The sequence below is a fragment of the Schistocerca nitens genome, unplaced genomic scaffold (genome assembly GCF_023898315.1).
Source record: "Schistocerca nitens isolate TAMUIC-IGC-003100 unplaced genomic scaffold, iqSchNite1.1 HiC_scaffold_169, whole genome shotgun sequence".
NCBI classification, from domain to species: Eukaryota; Metazoa; Arthropoda; class Insecta; order Orthoptera; family Acrididae; genus Schistocerca; species Schistocerca nitens.
The window spans coordinates 1-18,787 of NW_026045710.1; the positions used below are offsets into that span (position 1 = coordinate 1).

The 18,787-nt window shown below is 50.8% G+C and overlaps 17 non-coding genes across 17 annotated transcripts; all 17 read right to left on the reverse strand.

The window, feature by feature from the left end:
* Window positions 1-22: 22 nt before the first annotated feature.
* Window positions 23-141, reverse strand: LOC126219244 (5S ribosomal RNA). Its single transcript, XR_007542703.1, has one exon. It is a non-coding gene; the product is annotated as a 5S ribosomal RNA (ribosomal RNA).
* A 989-nt stretch (window positions 142-1,130) lies between these two features.
* On the reverse strand, window positions 1,131-1,249 carry LOC126219237 (5S ribosomal RNA). The gene has a single exon (XR_007542697.1). It is a non-coding gene; the product is annotated as a 5S ribosomal RNA (ribosomal RNA).
* A 989-nt stretch (window positions 1,250-2,238) lies between these two features.
* LOC126219245 (5S ribosomal RNA) lies at window positions 2,239-2,357 on the reverse strand. Its single transcript, XR_007542704.1, has one exon. It is a non-coding gene; the product is annotated as a 5S ribosomal RNA (ribosomal RNA).
* A 989-nt stretch (window positions 2,358-3,346) lies between these two features.
* Window positions 3,347-3,465, reverse strand: LOC126219250 (5S ribosomal RNA). The gene has a single exon (XR_007542708.1). It is a non-coding gene; the product is annotated as a 5S ribosomal RNA (ribosomal RNA).
* A 989-nt stretch (window positions 3,466-4,454) lies between these two features.
* LOC126219246 (5S ribosomal RNA) lies at window positions 4,455-4,573 on the reverse strand. The gene has a single exon (XR_007542705.1). It is a non-coding gene; the product is annotated as a 5S ribosomal RNA (ribosomal RNA).
* A 989-nt stretch (window positions 4,574-5,562) lies between these two features.
* Window positions 5,563-5,681, reverse strand: LOC126219253 (5S ribosomal RNA). The gene has a single exon (XR_007542711.1). It is a non-coding gene; the product is annotated as a 5S ribosomal RNA (ribosomal RNA).
* A 989-nt stretch (window positions 5,682-6,670) lies between these two features.
* Window positions 6,671-6,789, reverse strand: LOC126219247 (5S ribosomal RNA). Its single transcript, XR_007542706.1, has one exon. It is a non-coding gene; the product is annotated as a 5S ribosomal RNA (ribosomal RNA).
* Window positions 6,790-7,778: 989 nt separating this feature from the next.
* LOC126219254 (5S ribosomal RNA) lies at window positions 7,779-7,897 on the reverse strand. The gene has a single exon (XR_007542712.1). It is a non-coding gene; the product is annotated as a 5S ribosomal RNA (ribosomal RNA).
* A 989-nt stretch (window positions 7,898-8,886) lies between these two features.
* LOC126219255 (5S ribosomal RNA) lies at window positions 8,887-9,005 on the reverse strand. The gene has a single exon (XR_007542713.1). It is a non-coding gene; the product is annotated as a 5S ribosomal RNA (ribosomal RNA).
* A 989-nt stretch (window positions 9,006-9,994) lies between these two features.
* Window positions 9,995-10,113, reverse strand: LOC126219248 (5S ribosomal RNA). Its single transcript, XR_007542707.1, has one exon. It is a non-coding gene; the product is annotated as a 5S ribosomal RNA (ribosomal RNA).
* Window positions 10,114-11,102: 989 nt separating this feature from the next.
* On the reverse strand, window positions 11,103-11,221 carry LOC126219239 (5S ribosomal RNA). Its single transcript, XR_007542698.1, has one exon. It is a non-coding gene; the product is annotated as a 5S ribosomal RNA (ribosomal RNA).
* Window positions 11,222-12,210: 989 nt separating this feature from the next.
* LOC126219240 (5S ribosomal RNA) lies at window positions 12,211-12,329 on the reverse strand. Its single transcript, XR_007542699.1, has one exon. It is a non-coding gene; the product is annotated as a 5S ribosomal RNA (ribosomal RNA).
* A 989-nt stretch (window positions 12,330-13,318) lies between these two features.
* Window positions 13,319-13,437, reverse strand: LOC126219251 (5S ribosomal RNA). Its single transcript, XR_007542709.1, has one exon. It is a non-coding gene; the product is annotated as a 5S ribosomal RNA (ribosomal RNA).
* A 989-nt stretch (window positions 13,438-14,426) lies between these two features.
* Window positions 14,427-14,545, reverse strand: LOC126219252 (5S ribosomal RNA). Its single transcript, XR_007542710.1, has one exon. It is a non-coding gene; the product is annotated as a 5S ribosomal RNA (ribosomal RNA).
* A 989-nt stretch (window positions 14,546-15,534) lies between these two features.
* On the reverse strand, window positions 15,535-15,653 carry LOC126219241 (5S ribosomal RNA). The gene has a single exon (XR_007542700.1). It is a non-coding gene; the product is annotated as a 5S ribosomal RNA (ribosomal RNA).
* Window positions 15,654-16,642: 989 nt separating this feature from the next.
* LOC126219242 (5S ribosomal RNA) lies at window positions 16,643-16,761 on the reverse strand. Its single transcript, XR_007542701.1, has one exon. It is a non-coding gene; the product is annotated as a 5S ribosomal RNA (ribosomal RNA).
* A 990-nt stretch (window positions 16,762-17,751) lies between these two features.
* On the reverse strand, window positions 17,752-17,870 carry LOC126219243 (5S ribosomal RNA). The gene has a single exon (XR_007542702.1). It is a non-coding gene; the product is annotated as a 5S ribosomal RNA (ribosomal RNA).
* Window positions 17,871-18,787: the final 917 nt, after the last annotated feature.

An 18,787-nucleotide genomic window follows, 5' to 3' on the forward strand; every position in this document is an offset into this window, starting at 1 on the left:
AAAGGAAGAAAAAAAGAAGGGGAGCCAACAGCACCCGGTGGTCCCAGGCGGTCACCCATCCAAGTACTAACCGGGCCCGATGTGGCTTAACTTCGGTGATCGGACGAGAACCGGTGTATTTAACATGGTATGGCCGTTGGCGTACATATACTGTAGGCGCACGGCAGAATTCGCATTCGGCTCTTCTCCCAACACACAAAATGTTAGTTTTCGGCCGCATTTGACGAAAGCACCTCCTTCCGCAACAGCGAGTTCCTCGAGGACGGCGCGGAGTGCGCGCCCGACGTCCCAGCAGAACGATTGCCGAATTGGCGAGCGCGCCGTCGCGTGTGTGAGACGCACAGCTGCTCGTAGCACCTCCTGTCATTCGCTTGTCGCGTGCAACCTTCGACACTCGCGGAAGGCGTATCTCGTCCCTGGTGTCCAGGCGTATGCTCTGTGCGGGGTGTGGCAGTGTCGTGCTGGAGGGCGCCACTGGTAGCGATGTGAGCTTCCTCGCCTCGCTTCGCCTCACACCGGGTGTTTGCATAGTTGGCAGTGCATTCGCACCTTTCCTATCCCTGTCCCCGTACCGACTTGGCCCGACTTTGCTCGACTGCCGCTCGCTGCCGCTCGGGTCGTGGTCCATATGACGGCGCAAGCACGACAAACGTCTGCGGGACTAGACGACGCGACTAAGGAATAAATTTATGATTACAAATCAAATTTGGAACTGTACAGTGCAGCACAACAATAGGCGCTGACGCATTTCAGGGCAGATTCGTACTGTTTTATCGTTTTCAAAGACTTCCCGGCAAACTTCGTTAGCACATTCTCCCTCAAACTGAGTTAATTACCGCATTATCGTACCGTTGCATTACTTTAAAATGCTTAAGAAAGCATCTTTGTCATAACAGAAAGGTAGTATGAAACGACTGCTGGCAGGATGGCGGCTTAAAAAGGAAAAAATGCAGGGGAGCCAAAAGTACCATTTTTATTGGTTCATTTTTATTTTATTTTATTTTTTTTTGTTTTCGCACCATTACAGTAGTTTAAAATGCTTAAGGAAACGTCTTTGTCACAACAGAAGGGTAGTATCGAAAGAGGGCTGGCAGGAGTAGCGATATAAAAAGGAAGAAAAAAAGAAGGGGAGCCAACAGCACCCGGTGGTCCCAGGCGGTCACCCATCCAAGTACTAACCGGGCCCGATGTTGCTTAACTTCGGTGATCGGACGAGAACCGGTGTATTTAACATGGTATGGCCGTTGGCGTACATATACTGTAGGCGCACGGCAGAATTCGCATTCGGCTCTTCTCCCAACACACAAAATGTTAGTTTTCGGCCGCATTTGACGAAAGCACCTCCTTCCGCAACAGCGAGTTCCTCGAGGACGGCGCGGAGTGCGCGCCCGACGTCCCAGCAGAACGATTGCCGAATTGGCGAGCGCGCCGTCGCGTGTGTGAGACGCACAGCTGCTCGTAGCACCTCCTGTCATTCGCTTGTCGCGTGCAACCTTCGACACTCGCGGAAGGCGTATCTCGTCCCTGGTGTCCAGGCGTATGCTCTGTGCGGGGTGTGGCAGTGTCGTGCTGGAGGGCGCCACTGGTAGCGATGTGAGCTTCCTCGCCTCGCTTCGCCTCACACCGGGTGTTTGCATAGTTGGCAGTGCATTCGCACCTTTCCTATCCCTGTCCCCGTACCGACTTGGCCCGACTTTGCTCGACTGCCGCTCGCTGCCGCTCGGGTCGTGGTCCATATGACGGCGCAAGCACGACAAACGTCTGCGGGACTAGACGACGCGACTAAGGAATAAATTTATGATTACAAATCAAATTTGGAACTGTACAGTGCAGCACAACAATAGGCGCTGACGCATTTCAGGGCAGATTCGTACTGTTTTATCGTTTTCAAAGACTTCCCGGCAAACTTCGTTAGCACATTCTCCCTCAAACTGAGTTAATTACCGCATTATCGTACCGTTGCATTACTTTAAAATGCTTAAGAAAGCATCTTTGTCATAACAGAAAGGTAGTATGAAACGACTGCTGGCAGGATGGCGGCTTAAAAAGGAAAAAATGCAGGGGAGCCAAAAGTACCATTTTTATTGGTTCATTTTTATTTTATTTTATTTTTTTTTGTTTTCGCACCATTACAGTAGTTTAAAATGCTTAAGGAAACGTCTTTGTCACAACAGAAGGGTAGTATCGAAAGAGGGCTGGCAGGAGTAGCGATATAAAAAGGAAGAAAAAAAGAAGGGGAGCCAACAGCACCCGGTGGTCCCAGGCGGTCACCCATCCAAGTACTAACCGGGCCCGATGTGGCTTAACTTCGGTGATCGGACGAGAACCGGTGTATTTAACATGGTATGGCCGTTGGCGTACATATACTGTAGGCGCACGGCAGAATTCGCATTCGGCTCTTCTCCCAACACACAAAATGTTAGTTTTCGGCCGCATTTGACGAAAGCACCTCCTTCCGCAACAGCGAGTTCCTCGAGGACGGCGCGGAGTGCGCGCCCGACGTCCCAGCAGAACGATTGCCGAATTGGCGAGCGCGCCGTCGCGTGTGTGAGACGCACAGCTGCTCGTAGCACCTCCTGTCATTCGCTTGTCGCGTGCAACCTTCGACACTCGCGGAAGGCGTATCTCGTCCCTGGTGTCCAGGCGTATGCTCTGTGCGGGGTGTGGCAGTGTCGTGCTGGAGGGCGCCACTGGTAGCGATGTGAGCTTCCTCGCCTCGCTTCGCCTCACACCGGGTGTTTGCATAGTTGGCAGTGCATTCGCACCTTTCCTATCCCTGTCCCCGTACCGACTTGGCCCGACTTTGCTCGACTGCCGCTCGCTGCCGCTCGGGTCGTGGTCCATATGACGGCGCAAGCACGACAAACGTCTGCGGGACTAGACGACGCGACTAAGGAATAAATTTATGATTACAAATCAAATTTGGAACTGTACAGTGCAGCACAACAATAGGCGCTGACGCATTTCAGGGCAGATTCGTACTGTTTTATCGTTTTCAAAGACTTCCCGGCAAACTTCGTTAGCACATTCTCCCTCAAACTGAGTTAATTACCGCATTATCGTACCGTTGCATTACTTTAAAATGCTTAAGAAAGCATCTTTGTCATAACAGAAAGGTAGTATGAAACGACTGCTGGCAGGATGGCGGCTTAAAAAGGAAAAAATGCAGGGGAGCCAAAAGTACCATTTTTATTGGTTCATTTTTATTTTATTTTATTTTTTTTTGTTTTCGCACCATTACAGTAGTTTAAAATGCTTAAGGAAACGTCTTTGTCACAACAGAAGGGTAGTATCGAAAGAGGGCTGGCAGGAGTAGCGATATAAAAAGGAAGAAAAAAAGAAGGGGAGCCAACAGCACCCGGTGGTCCCAGGCGGTCACCCATCCAAGTACTAACCGGGCCCGATGTTGCTTAACTTCGGTGATCGGACGAGAACCGGTGTATTTAACATGGTATGGCCGTTGGCGTACATATACTGTAGGCGCACGGCAGAATTCGCATTCGGCTCTTCTCCCAACACACAAAATGTTAGTTTTCGGCCGCATTTGACGAAAGCACCTCCTTCCGCAACAGCGAGTTCCTCGAGGACGGCGCGGAGTGCGCGCCCGACGTCCCAGCAGAACGATTGCCGAATTGGCGAGCGCGCCGTCGCGTGTGTGAGACGCACAGCTGCTCGTAGCACCTCCTGTCATTCGCTTGTCGCGTGCAACCTTCGACACTCGCGGAAGGCGTATCTCGTCCCTGGTGTCCAGGCGTATGCTCTGTGCGGGGTGTGGCAGTGTCGTGCTGGAGGGCGCCACTGGTAGCGATGTGAGCTTCCTCGCCTCGCTTCGCCTCACACCGGGTGTTTGCATAGTTGGCAGTGCATTCGCACCTTTCCTATCCCTGTCCCCGTACCGACTTGGCCCGACTTTGCTCGACTGCCGCTCGCTGCCGCTCGGGTCGTGGTCCATATGACGGCGCAAGCACGACAAACGTCTGCGGGACTAGACGACGCGACTAAGGAATAAATTTATGATTACAAATCAAATTTGGAACTGTACAGTGCAGCACAACAATAGGCGCTGACGCATTTCAGGGCAGATTCGTACTGTTTTATCGTTTTCAAAGACTTCCCGGCAAACTTCGTTAGCACATTCTCCCTCAAACTGAGTTAATTACCGCATTATCGTACCGTTGCATTACTTTAAAATGCTTAAGAAAGCATCTTTGTCATAACAGAAAGGTAGTATGAAACGACTGCTGGCAGGATGGCGGCTTAAAAAGGAAAAAATGCAGGGGAGCCAAAAGTACCATTTTTATTGGTTCATTTTTATTTTATTTTATTTTTTTTTGTTTTCGCACCATTACAGTAGTTTAAAATGCTTAAGGAAACGTCTTTGTCACAACAGAAGGGTAGTATCGAAAGAGGGCTGGCAGGAGTAGCGATATAAAAAGGAAGAAAAAAAGAAGGGGAGCCAACAGCACCCGGTGGTCCCAGGCGGTCACCCATCCAAGTACTAACCGGGCCCGATGTGGCTTAACTTCGGTGATCGGACGAGAACCGGTGTATTTAACATGGTATGGCCGTTGGCGTACATATACTGTAGGCGCACGGCAGAATTCGCATTCGGCTCTTCTCCCAACACACAAAATGTTAGTTTTCGGCCGCATTTGACGAAAGCACCTCCTTCCGCAACAGCGAGTTCCTCGAGGACGGCGCGGAGTGCGCGCCCGACGTCCCAGCAGAACGATTGCCGAATTGGCGAGCGCGCCGTCGCGTGTGTGAGACGCACAGCTGCTCGTAGCACCTCCTGTCATTCGCTTGTCGCGTGCAACCTTCGACACTCGCGGAAGGCGTATCTCGTCCCTGGTGTCCAGGCGTATGCTCTGTGCGGGGTGTGGCAGTGTCGTGCTGGAGGGCGCCACTGGTAGCGATGTGAGCTTCCTCGCCTCGCTTCGCCTCACACCGGGTGTTTGCATAGTTGGCAGTGCATTCGCACCTTTCCTATCCCTGTCCCCGTACCGACTTGGCCCGACTTTGCTCGACTGCCGCTCGCTGCCGCTCGGGTCGTGGTCCATATGACGGCGCAAGCACGACAAACGTCTGCGGGACTAGACGACGCGACTAAGGAATAAATTTATGATTACAAATCAAATTTGGAACTGTACAGTGCAGCACAACAATAGGCGCTGACGCATTTCAGGGCAGATTCGTACTGTTTTATCGTTTTCAAAGACTTCCCGGCAAACTTCGTTAGCACATTCTCCCTCAAACTGAGTTAATTACCGCATTATCGTACCGTTGCATTACTTTAAAATGCTTAAGAAAGCATCTTTGTCATAACAGAAAGGTAGTATGAAACGACTGCTGGCAGGATGGCGGCTTAAAAAGGAAAAAATGCAGGGGAGCCAAAAGTACCATTTTTATTGGTTCATTTTTATTTTATTTTATTTTTTTTTGTTTTCGCACCATTACAGTAGTTTAAAATGCTTAAGGAAACGTCTTTGTCACAACAGAAGGGTAGTATCGAAAGAGGGCTGGCAGGAGTAGCGATATAAAAAGGAAGAAAAAAAGAAGGGGAGCCAACAGCACCCGGTGGTCCCAGGCGGTCACCCATCCAAGTACTAACCGGGCCCGATGTTGCTTAACTTCGGTGATCGGACGAGAACCGGTGTATTTAACATGGTATGGCCGTTGGCGTACATATACTGTAGGCGCACGGCAGAATTCGCATTCGGCTCTTCTCCCAACACACAAAATGTTAGTTTTCGGCCGCATTTGACGAAAGCACCTCCTTCCGCAACAGCGAGTTCCTCGAGGACGGCGCGGAGTGCGCGCCCGACGTCCCAGCAGAACGATTGCCGAATTGGCGAGCGCGCCGTCGCGTGTGTGAGACGCACAGCTGCTCGTAGCACCTCCTGTCATTCGCTTGTCGCGTGCAACCTTCGACACTCGCGGAAGGCGTATCTCGTCCCTGGTGTCCAGGCGTATGCTCTGTGCGGGGTGTGGCAGTGTCGTGCTGGAGGGCGCCACTGGTAGCGATGTGAGCTTCCTCGCCTCGCTTCGCCTCACACCGGGTGTTTGCATAGTTGGCAGTGCATTCGCACCTTTCCTATCCCTGTCCCCGTACCGACTTGGCCCGACTTTGCTCGACTGCCGCTCGCTGCCGCTCGGGTCGTGGTCCATATGACGGCGCAAGCACGACAAACGTCTGCGGGACTAGACGACGCGACTAAGGAATAAATTTATGATTACAAATCAAATTTGGAACTGTACAGTGCAGCACAACAATAGGCGCTGACGCATTTCAGGGCAGATTCGTACTGTTTTATCGTTTTCAAAGACTTCCCGGCAAACTTCGTTAGCACATTCTCCCTCAAACTGAGTTAATTACCGCATTATCGTACCGTTGCATTACTTTAAAATGCTTAAGAAAGCATCTTTGTCATAACAGAAAGGTAGTATGAAACGACTGCTGGCAGGATGGCGGCTTAAAAAGGAAAAAATGCAGGGGAGCCAAAAGTACCATTTTTATTGGTTCATTTTTATTTTATTTTTTTTTTTTTTGTTTTCGCACCATTACAGTAGTTTAAAATGCTTAAGGAAACGTCTTTGTCACAACAGAAGGGTAGTATCGAAAGAGGGCTGGCAGGAGTAGCGATATAAAAAGGAAGAAAAAAAGAAGGGGAGCCAACAGCACCCGGTGGTCCCAGGCGGTCACCCATCCAAGTACTAACCGGGCCCGATGTGGCTTAACTTCGGTGATCGGACGAGAACCGGTGTATTTAACATGGTATGGCCGTTGGCGTACATATACTGTAGGCGCACGGCAGAATTCGCATTCGGCTCTTCTCCCAACACACAAAATGTTAGTTTTCGGCCGCATTTGACGAAAGCACCTCCTTCCGCAACAGCGAGTTCCTCGAGGACGGCGCGGAGTGCGCGCCCGACGTCCCAGCAGAACGATTGCCGAATTGGCGAGCGCGCCGTCGCGTGTGTGAGACGCACAGCTGCTCGTAGCACCTCCTGTCATTCGCTTGTCGCGTGCAACCTTCGACACTCGCGGAAGGCGTATCTCGTCCCTGGTGTCCAGGCGTATGCTCTGTGCGGGGTGTGGCAGTGTCGTGCTGGAGGGCGCCACTGGTAGCGATGTGAGCTTCCTCGCCTCGCTTCGCCTCACACCGGGTGTTTGCATAGTTGGCAGTGCATTCGCACCTTTCCTATCCCTGTCCCCGTACCGACTTGGCCCGACTTTGCTCGACTGCCGCTCGCTGCCGCTCGGGTCGTGGTCCATATGACGGCGCAAGCACGACAAACGTCTGCGGGACTAGACGACGCGACTAAGGAATAAATTTATGATTACAAATCAAATTTGGAACTGTACAGTGCAGCACAACAATAGGCGCTGACGCATTTCAGGGCAGATTCGTACTGTTTTATCGTTTTCAAAGACTTCCCGGCAAACTTCGTTAGCACATTCTCCCTCAAACTGAGTTAATTACCGCATTATCGTACCGTTGCATTACTTTAAAATGCTTAAGAAAGCATCTTTGTCATAACAGAAAGGTAGTATGAAACGACTGCTGGCAGGATGGCGGCTTAAAAAGGAAAAAATGCAGGGGAGCCAAAAGTACCATTTTTATTGGTTCATTTTTATTTTATTTTATTTTTTTTTGTTTTCGCACCATTACAGTAGTTTAAAATGCTTAAGGAAACGTCTTTGTCACAACAGAAGGGTAGTATCGAAAGAGGGCTGGCAGGAGTAGCGATATAAAAAGGAAGAAAAAAAGAAGGGGAGCCAACAGCACCCGGTGGTCCCAGGCGGTCACCCATCCAAGTACTAACCGGGCCCGATGTTGCTTAACTTCGGTGATCGGACGAGAACCGGTGTATTTAACATGGTATGGCCGTTGGCGTACATATACTGTAGGCGCACGGCAGAATTCGCATTCGGCTCTTCTCCCAACACACAAAATGTTAGTTTTCGGCCGCATTTGACGAAAGCACCTCCTTCCGCAACAGCGAGTTCCTCGAGGACGGCGCGGAGTGCGCGCCCGACGTCCCAGCAGAACGATTGCCGAATTGGCGAGCGCGCCGTCGCGTGTGTGAAACGCACAGCTGCTCGTAGCACCTCCTGTCATTCGCTTGTCGCGTGCAACCTTCGACACTCGCGGAAGGCGTATCTCGTCCCTGGTGTCCAGGCGTATGCTCTGTGCGGGGTGTGGCAGTGTCGTGCTGGAGGGCGCCACTGGTAGCGATGTGAGCTTCCTCGCCTCGCTTCGCCTCACACCGGGTGTTTGCATAGTTGGCAGTGCATTCGCACCTTTCCTATCCCTGTCCCCGTACCGACTTGGCCCGACTTTGCTCGACTGCCGCTCGCTGCCGCTCGGGTCGTGGTCCATATGACGGCGCAAGCACGACAAACGTCTGCGGGACTAGACGACGCGACTAAGGAATAAATTTATGATTACAAATCAAATTTGGAACTGTACAGTGCAGCACAACAATAGGCGCTGACGCATTTCAGGGCAGATTCGTACTGTTTTATCGTTTTCAAAGACTTCCCGGCAAACTTCGTTAGCACATTCTCCCTCAAACTGAGTTAATTACCGCATTATCGTACCGTTGCATTACTTTAAAATGCTTAAGAAAGCATCTTTGTCATAACAGAAAGGTAGTATGAAACGACTGCTGGCAGGATGGCGGCTTAAAAAGGAAAAAATGCAGGGGAGCCAAAAGTACCATTTTTATTGGTTCATTTTTATTTTATTTTATTTTTTTTTGTTTTCGCACCATTACAGTAGTTTAAAATGCTTAAGGAAACGTCTTTGTCACAACAGAAGGGTAGTATCGAAAGAGGGCTGGCAGGAGTAGCGATATAAAAAGGAAGAAAAAAAGAAGGGGAGCCAACAGCACCCGGTGGTCCCAGGCGGTCACCCATCCAAGTACTAACCGGGCCCGATGTTGCTTAACTTCGGTGATCGGACGAGAACCGGTGTATTTAACATGGTATGGCCGTTGGCGTACATATACTGTAGGCGCACGGCAGAATTCGCATTCGGCTCTTCTCCCAACACACAAAATGTTAGTTTTCGGCCGCATTTGACGAAAGCACCTCCTTCCGCAACAGCGAGTTCCTCGAGGACGGCGCGGAGTGCGCGCCCGACGTCCCAGCAGAACGATTGCCGAATTGGCGAGCGCGCCGTCGCGTGTGTGAGACGCACAGCTGCTCGTAGCACCTCCTGTCATTCGCTTGTCGCGTGCAACCTTCGACACTCGCGGAAGGCGTATCTCGTCCCTGGTGTCCAGGCGTATGCTCTGTGCGGGGTGTGGCAGTGTCGTGCTGGAGGGCGCCACTGGTAGCGATGTGAGCTTCCTCGCCTCGCTTCGCCTCACACCGGGTGTTTGCATAGTTGGCAGTGCATTCGCACCTTTCCTATCCCTGTCCCCGTACCGACTTGGCCCGACTTTGCTCGACTGCCGCTCGCTGCCGCTCGGGTCGTGGTCCATATGACGGCGCAAGCACGACAAACGTCTGCGGGACTAGACGACGCGACTAAGGAATAAATTTATGATTACAAATCAAATTTGGAACTGTACAGTGCAGCACAACAATAGGCGCTGACGCATTTCAGGGCAGATTCGTACTGTTTTATCGTTTTCAAAGACTTCCCGGCAAACTTCGTTAGCACATTCTCCCTCAAACTGAGTTAATTACCGCATTATCGTACCGTTGCATTACTTTAAAATGCTTAAGAAAGCATCTTTGTCATAACAGAAAGGTAGTATGAAACGACTGCTGGCAGGATGGCGGCTTAAAAAGGAAAAAATGCAGGGGAGCCAAAAGTACCATTTTTATTGGTTCATTTTTATTTTATTTTATTTTTTTTTGTTTTCGCACCATTACAGTAGTTTAAAATGCTTAAGGAAACGTCTTTGTCACAACAGAAGGGTAGTATCGAAAGAGGGCTGGCAGGAGTAGCGATATAAAAAGGAAGAAAAAAAGAAGGGGAGCCAACAGCACCCGGTGGTCCCAGGCGGTCACCCATCCAAGTACTAACCGGGCCCGATGTGGCTTAACTTCGGTGATCGGACGAGAACCGGTGTATTTAACATGGTATGGCCGTTGGCGTACATATACTGTAGGCGCACGGCAGAATTCGCATTCGGCTCTTCTCCCAACACACAAAATGTTAGTTTTCGGCCGCATTTGACGAAAGCACCTCCTTCCGCAACAGCGAGTTCCTCGAGGACGGCGCGGAGTGCGCGCCCGACGTCCCAGCAGAACGATTGCCGAATTGGCGAGCGCGCCGTCGCGTGTGTGAAACGCACAGCTGCTCGTAGCACCTCCTGTCATTCGCTTGTCGCGTGCAACCTTCGACACTCGCGGAAGGCGTATCTCGTCCCTGGTGTCCAGGCGTATGCTCTGTGCGGGGTGTGGCAGTGTCGTGCTGGAGGGCGCCACTGGTAGCGATGTGAGCTTCCTCGCCTCGCTTCGCCTCACACCGGGTGTTTGCATAGTTGGCAGTGCATTCGCACCTTTCCTATCCCTGTCCCCGTACCGACTTGGCCCGACTTTGCTCGACTGCCGCTCGCTGCCGCTCGGGTCGTGGTCCATATGACGGCGCAAGCACGACAAACGTCTGCGGGACTAGACGACGCGACTAAGGAATAAATTTATGATTACAAATCAAATTTGGAACTGTACAGTGCAGCACAACAATAGGCGCTGACGCATTTCAGGGCAGATTCGTACTGTTTTATCGTTTTCAAAGACTTCCCGGCAAACTTCGTTAGCACATTCTCCCTCAAACTGAGTTAATTACCGCATTATCGTACCGTTGCATTACTTTAAAATGCTTAAGAAAGCATCTTTGTCATAACAGAAAGGTAGTATGAAACGACTGCTGGCAGGATGGCGGCTTAAAAAGGAAAAAATGCAGGGGAGCCAAAAGTACCATTTTTATTGGTTCATTTTTATTTTATTTTATTTTTTTTTGTTTTCGCACCATTACAGTAGTTTAAAATGCTTAAGGAAACGTCTTTGTCACAACAGAAGGGTAGTATCGAAAGAGGGCTGGCAGGAGTAGCGATATAAAAAGGAAGAAAAAAAGAAGGGGAGCCAACAGCACCCGGTGGTCCCAGGCGGTCACCCATCCAAGTACTAACCGGGCCCGATGTTGCTTAACTTCGGTGATCGGACGAGAACCGGTGTATTTAACATGGTATGGCCGTTGGCGTACATATACTGTAGGCGCACGGCAGAATTCGCATTCGGCTCTTCTCCCAACACACAAAATGTTAGTTTTCGGCCGCATTTGACGAAAGCACCTCCTTCCGCAACAGCGAGTTCCTCGAGGACGGCGCGGAGTGCGCGCCCGACGTCCCAGCAGAACGATTGCCGAATTGGCGAGCGCGCCGTCGCGTGTGTGAGACGCACAGCTGCTCGTAGCACCTCCTGTCATTCGCTTGTCGCGTGCAACCTTCGACACTCGCGGAAGGCGTATCTCGTCCCTGGTGTCCAGGCGTATGCTCTGTGCGGGGTGTGGCAGTGTCGTGCTGGAGGGCGCCACTGGTAGCGATGTGAGCTTCCTCGCCTCGCTTCGCCTCACACCGGGTGTTTGCATAGTTGGCAGTGCATTCGCACCTTTCCTATCCCTGTCCCCGTACCGACTTGGCCCGACTTTGCTCGACTGCCGCTCGCTGCCGCTCGGGTCGTGGTCCATATGACGGCGCAAGCACGACAAACGTCTGCGGGACTAGACGACGCGACTAAGGAATAAATTTATGATTACAAATCAAATTTGGAACTGTACAGTGCAGCACAACAATAGGCGCTGACGCATTTCAGGGCAGATTCGTACTGTTTTATCGTTTTCAAAGACTTCCCGGCAAACTTCGTTAGCACATTCTCCCTCAAACTGAGTTAATTACCGCATTATCGTACCGTTGCATTACTTTAAAATGCTTAAGAAAGCATCTTTGTCATAACAGAAAGGTAGTATGAAACGACTGCTGGCAGGATGGCGGCTTAAAAAGGAAAAAATGCAGGGGAGCCAAAAGTACCATTTTTATTGGTTCATTTTTATTTTATTTTATTTTTTTTTGTTTTCGCACCATTACAGTAGTTTAAAATGCTTAAGGAAACGTCTTTGTCACAACAGAAGGGTAGTATCGAAAGAGGGCTGGCAGGAGTAGCGATATAAAAAGGAAGAAAAAAAGAAGGGGAGCCAACAGCACCCGGTGGTCCCAGGCGGTCACCCATCCAAGTACTAACCGGGCCCGATGTTGCTTAACTTCGGTGATCGGACGAGAACCGGTGTATTTAACATGGTATGGCCGTTGGCGTACATATACTGTAGGCGCACGGCAGAATTCGCATTCGGCTCTTCTCCCAACACACAAAATGTTAGTTTTCGGCCGCATTTGACGAAAGCACCTCCTTCCGCAACAGCGAGTTCCTCGAGGACGGCGCGGAGTGCGCGCCCGACGTCCCAGCAGAACGATTGCCGAATTGGCGAGCGCGCCGTCGCGTGTGTGAGACGCACAGCTGCTCGTAGCACCTCCTGTCATTCGCTTGTCGCGTGCAACCTTCGACACTCGCGGAAGGCGTATCTCGTCCCTGGTGTCCAGGCGTATGCTCTGTGCGGGGTGTGGCAGTGTCGTGCTGGAGGGCGCCACTGGTAGCGATGTGAGCTTCCTCGCCTCGCTTCGCCTCACACCGGGTGTTTGCATAGTTGGCAGTGCATTCGCACCTTTCCTATCCCTGTCCCCGTACCGACTTGGCCCGACTTTGCTCGACTGCCGCTCGCTGCCGCTCGGGTCGTGGTCCATATGACGGCGCAAGCACGACAAACGTCTGCGGGACTAGACGACGCGACTAAGGAATAAATTTATGATTACAAATCAAATTTGGAACTGTACAGTGCAGCACAACAATAGGCGCTGACGCATTTCAGGGCAGATTCGTACTGTTTTATCGTTTTCAAAGACTTCCCGGCAAACTTCGTTAGCACATTCTCCCTCAAACTGAGTTAATTACCGCATTATCGTACCGTTGCATTACTTTAAAATGCTTAAGAAAGCATCTTTGTCATAACAGAAAGGTAGTATGAAACGACTGCTGGCAGGATGGCGGCTTAAAAAGGAAAAAATGCAGGGGAGCCAAAAGTACCATTTTTATTGGTTCATTTTTATTTTATTTTATTTTTTTTTGTTTTCGCACCATTACAGTAGTTTAAAATGCTTAAGGAAACGTCTTTGTCACAACAGAAGGGTAGTATCGAAAGAGGGCTGGCAGGAGTAGCGATATAAAAAGGAAGAAAAAAAGAAGGGGAGCCAACAGCACCCGGTGGTCCCAGGCGGTCACCCATCCAAGTACTAACCGGGCCCGATGTGGCTTAACTTCGGTGATCGGACGAGAACCGGTGTATTTAACATGGTATGGCCGTTGGCGTACATATACTGTAGGCGCACGGCAGAATTCGCATTCGGCTCTTCTCCCAACACACAAAATGTTAGTTTTCGGCCGCATTTGACGAAAGCACCTCCTTCCGCAACAGCGAGTTCCTCGAGGACGGCGCGGAGTGCGCGCCCGACGTCCCAGCAGAACGATTGCCGAATTGGCGAGCGCGCCGTCGCGTGTGTGAGACGCACAGCTGCTCGTAGCACCTCCTGTCATTCGCTTGTCGCGTGCAACCTTCGACACTCGCGGAAGGCGTATCTCGTCCCTGGTGTCCAGGCGTATGCTCTGTGCGGGGTGTGGCAGTGTCGTGCTGGAGGGCGCCACTGGTAGCGATGTGAGCTTCCTCGCCTCGCTTCGCCTCACACCGGGTGTTTGCATAGTTGGCAGTGCATTCGCACCTTTCCTATCCCTGTCCCCGTACCGACTTGGCCCGACTTTGCTCGACTGCCGCTCGCTGCCGCTCGGGTCGTGGTCCATATGACGGCGCAAGCACGACAAACGTCTGCGGGACTAGACGACGCGACTAAGGAATAAATTTATGATTACAAATCAAATTTGGAACTGTACAGTGCAGCACAACAATAGGCGCTGACGCATTTCAGGGCAGATTCGTACTGTTTTATCGTTTTCAAAGACTTCCCGGCAAACTTCGTTAGCACATTCTCCCTCAAACTGAGTTAATTACCGCATTATCGTACCGTTGCATTACTTTAAAATGCTTAAGAAAGCATCTTTGTCATAACAGAAAGGTAGTATGAAACGACTGCTGGCAGGATGGCGGCTTAAAAAGGAAAAAATGCAGGGGAGCCAAAAGTACCATTTTTATTGGTTCATTTTTATTTTATTTTATTTTTTTTTGTTTTCGCACCATTACAGTAGTTTAAAATGCTTAAGGAAACGTCTTTGTCACAACAGAAGGGTAGTATCGAAAGAGGGCTGGCAGGAGTAGCGATATAAAAAGGAAGAAAAAAAGAAGGGGAGCCAACAGCACCCGGTGGTCCCAGGCGGTCACCCATCCAAGTACTAACCGGGCCCGATGTGGCTTAACTTCGGTGATCGGACGAGAACCGGTGTATTTAACATGGTATGGCCGTTGGCGTACATATACTGTAGGCGCACGGCAGAATTCGCATTCGGCTCTTCTCCCAACACACAAAATGTTAGTTTTCGGCCGCATTTGACGAAAGCACCTCCTTCCGCAACAGCGAGTTCCTCGAGGACGGCGCGGAGTGCGCGCCCGACGTCCCAGCAGAACGATTGCCGAATTGGCGAGCGCGCCGTCGCGTGTGTGAGACGCACAGCTGCTCGTAGCACCTCCTGTCATTCGCTTGTCGCGTGCAACCTTCGACACTCGCGGAAGGCGTATCTCGTCCCTGGTGTCCAGGCGTATGCTCTGTGCGGGGTGTGGCAGTGTCGTGCTGGAGGGCGCCACTGGTAGCGATGTGAGCTTCCTCGCCTCGCTTCGCCTCACACCGGGTGTTTGCATAGTTGGCAGTGCATTCGCACCTTTCCTATCCCTGTCCCCGTACCGACTTGGCCCGACTTTGCTCGACTGCCGCTCGCTGCCGCTCGGGTCGTGGTCCATATGACGGCGCAAGCACGACAAACGTCTGCGGGACTAGACGACGCGACTAAGGAATAAATTTATGATTACAAATCAAATTTGGAACTGTACAGTGCAGCACAACAATAGGCGCTGACGCATTTCAGGGCAGATTCGTACTGTTTTATCGTTTTCAAAGACTTCCCGGCAAACTTCGTTAGCACATTCTCCCTCAAACTGAGTTAATTACCGCATTATCGTACCGTTGCATTACTTTAAAATGCTTAAGAAAGCATCTTTGTCATAACAGAAAGGTAGTATGAAACGACTGCTGGCAGGATGGCGGCTTAAAAAGGAAAAAATGCAGGGGAGCCAAAAGTACCATTTTTATTGGTTCATTTTTATTTTATTTTATTTTTTTTTGTTTTCGCACCATTACAGTAGTTTAAAATGCTTAAGGAAACGTCTTTGTCACAACAGAAGGGTAGTATCGAAAGAGGGCTGGCAGGAGTAGCGATATAAAAAGGAAGAAAAAAAGAAGGGGAGCCAACAGCACCCGGTGGTCCCAGGCGGTCACCCATCCAAGTACTAACCGGGCCCGATGTTGCTTAACTTCGGTGATCGGACGAGAACCGGTGTATTTAACATGGTATGGCCGTTGGCGTACATATACTGTAGGCGCACGGCAGAATTCGCATTCGGCTCTTCTCCCAACACACAAAATGTTAGTTTTCGGCCGCATTTGACGAAAGCACCTCCTTCCGCAACAGCGAGTTCCTCGAGGACGGCGCGGAGTGCGCGCCCGACGTCCCAGCAGAACGATTGCCGAATTGGCGAGCGCGCCGTCGCGTGTGTGAGACGCACAGCTGCTCGTAGCACCTCCTGTCATTCGCTTGTCGCGTGCAACCTTCGACACTCGCGGAAGGCGTATCTCGTCCCTGGTGTCCAGGCGTATGCTCTGTGCGGGGTGTGGCAGTGTCGTGCTGGAGGGCGCCACTGGTAGCGATGTGAGCTTCCTCGCCTCGCTTCGCCTCACACCGGGTGTTTGCATAGTTGGCAGTGCATTCGCACCTTTCCTATCCCTGTCCCCGTACCGACTTGGCCCGACTTTGCTCGACTGCCGCTCGCTGCCGCTCGGGTCGTGGTCCATATGACGGCGCAAGCACGACAAACGTCTGCGGGACTAGACGACGCGACTAAGGAATAAATTTATGATTACAAATCAAATTTGGAACTGTACAGTGCAGCACAACAATAGGCGCTGACGCATTTCAGGGCAGATTCGTACTGTTTTATCGTTTTCAAAGACTTCCCGGCAAACTTCGTTAGCACATTCTCCCTCAAACTGAGTTAATTACCGCATTATCGTACCGTTGCATTACTTTAAAATGCTTAAGAAAGCATCTTTGTCATAACAGAAAGGTAGTATGAAACGACTGCTGGCAGGATGGCGGCTTAAAAAGGAAAAAATGCAGGGGAGCCAAAAGTACCATTTTTATTGGTTCATTTTTATTTTATTTTATTTTTTTTTGTTTTCGCACCATTACAGTAGTTTAAAATGCTTAAGGAAACGTCTTTGTCACAACAGAAGGGTAGTATCGAAAGAGGGCTGGCAGGAGTAGCGATATAAAAAGGAAGAAAAAAAGAAGGGGAGCCAACAGCACCCGGTGGTCCCAGGCGGTCACCCATCCAAGTACTAACCGGGCCCGATGTTGCTTAACTTCGGTGATCGGACGAGAACCGGTGTATTTAACATGGTATGGCCGTTGGCGTACATATACTGTAGGCGCACGGCAGAATTCGCATTCGGCTCTTCTCCCAACACACAAAATGTTAGTTTTCGGCCGCATTTGACGAAAGCACCTCCTTCCGCAACAGCGAGTTCCTCGAGGACGGCGCGGAGTGCGCGCCCGACGTCCCAGCAGAACGATTGCCGAATTGGCGAGCGCGCCGTCGCGTGTGTGAGACGCACAGCTGCTCGTAGCACCTCCTGTCATTCGCTTGTCGCGTGCAACCTTCGACACTCGCGGAAGGCGTATCTCGTCCCTGGTGTCCAGGCGTATGCTCTGTGCGGGGTGTGGCAGTGTCGTGCTGGAGGGCGCCACTGGTAGCGATGTGAGCTTCCTCGCCTCGCTTCGCCTCACACCGGGTGTTTGCATAGTTGGCAGTGCATTCGCACCTTTCCTATCCCTGTCCCCGTACCGACTTGGCCCGACTTTGCTCGACTGCCGCTCGCTGCCGCTCGGGTCGTGGTCCATATGACGGCGCAAGCACGACAAACGTCTGCGGGACTAGACGACGCGACTAAGGAATAAATTTATGATTACAAATCAAATTTGGAACTGTACAGTGCAGCACAACAATAGGCGCTGACGCATTTCAGGGCAGATTCGTACTGTTTTATCGTTTTCAAAGACTTCCCGGCAAACTTCGTTAGCACATTCTCCCTCAAACTGAGTTAATTACCGCATTATCGTACCGTTGCATTACTTTAAAATGCTTAAGAAAGCATCTTTGTCATAACAGAAAGGTAGTATGAAACGACTGCTGGCAGGATGGCGGCTTAAAAAGGAAAAAATGCAGGGGAGCCAAAAGTACCATTTTTATTGGTTCATTTTTATTTTATTTTATTTTTTTTTTGTTTTCGCACCATTACAGTAGTTTAAAATGCTTAAGGAAACGTCTTTGTCACAACAGAAGGGTAGTATCGAAAGAGGGCTGGCAGGAGTAGCGATATAAAAAGGAAGAAAAAAAGAAGGGGAGCCAACAGCACCCGGTGGTCCCAGGCGGTCACCCATCCAAGTACTAACCGGGCCCGATGTTGCTTAACTTCGGTGATCGGACGAGAACCGGTGTATTTAACATGGTATGGCCGTTGGCGTACATATACTGTAGGCGCACGGCAGAATTCGCATTCGGCTCTTCTCCCAACACACAAAATGTTAGTTTTCGGCCGCATTTGACGAAAGCACCTCCTTCCGCAACAGCGAGTTCCTCGAGGACGGCGCGGAGTGCGCGCCCGACGTCCCAGCAGAACGATTGCCGAATTGGCGAGCGCGCCGTCGCGTGTGTGAGACGCACAGCTGCTCGTAGCACCTCCTGTCATTCGCTTGTCGCGTGCAACCTTCGACACTCGCGGAAGGCGTATCTCGTCCCTGGTGTCCAGGCGTATGCTCTGTGCGGGGTGTGGCAGTGTCGTGCTGGAGGGCGCCACTGGTAGCGATGTGAGCTTCCTCGCCTCGCTTCGCCTCACACCGGGTGTTTGCATAGTTGGCAGTGCATTCGCACCTTTCCTATCCCTGTCCCCGTACCGACTTGGCCCGACTTTGCTCGACTGCCGCTCGCTGCCGCTCGGGTCGTGGTCCATATGACGGCGCAAGCACGACAAACGTCTGCGGGACTAGACGACGCGACTAAGGAATAAATTTATGATTACAAATCAAATTTGGAACTGTACAGTGCAGCACAACAATAGGCGCTGACGCATTTCAGGGCAGATTCGTACTGTTTTATCGTTTTCAAAGACTTCCCGGCAAACTTCGTTAGCACATTCTCCCTCAAACTGAGTTAATTACCGCATTATCGTACCGTTGCATTACTTTAAAATGCTTAAGAAAGCATCTTTGTCATAACAGAAAGGTAGTATGAAACGACTGCTGGCAGGATGGCGGCTTAAAAAGGAAAAAATGCAGGGGAGCCAAAAGTACCATTTTTATTGGTTCATTTTTATTTTATTTTATTTTTTTTTGTTTTCGCACCATTACAGTAGTTTAAAATGCTTAAGGAAACGTCTTTGT